Source organism: Nothoprocta perdicaria, unplaced genomic scaffold, assembly GCF_003342845.1.
Source record: "Nothoprocta perdicaria isolate Ctin4 unplaced genomic scaffold, notPer1 scaffold_447, whole genome shotgun sequence".
NCBI lineage: Eukaryota > Metazoa > Chordata > Aves > Tinamiformes > Tinamidae > Nothoprocta > Nothoprocta perdicaria.
This window is the reverse complement of record NW_020455696.1, coordinates 44,411-44,689: the sequence shown is the minus strand read 5'-3', so window position 1 is coordinate 44,689 and position 279 is coordinate 44,411.

Here is a 279-nt window from a genome sequence, read left to right as displayed (position 1 = left end):
GCGTGCGTGGTAGTAATTTTTTTATTAAATTCAGTTAGTTTTTCTCTTTATATAATAACCTTTTCCTCTAGGCACAATACAATACAAGGACTCTGTATGTTTGACACAATGTACAGAAACTTCAATAATCTACAACTGCTGGGGTGAGTTACAAAACCGCCGTGTTACACCAGCTACCGGCCGCCGTCCTACGGGCAAACAGAGAGGGGCCCCGGGGGTTAAGACTGTACAAAGGTCGCACGGAAATAAAACGCTGGGCGCCGCTAAAAACGGGGGGTG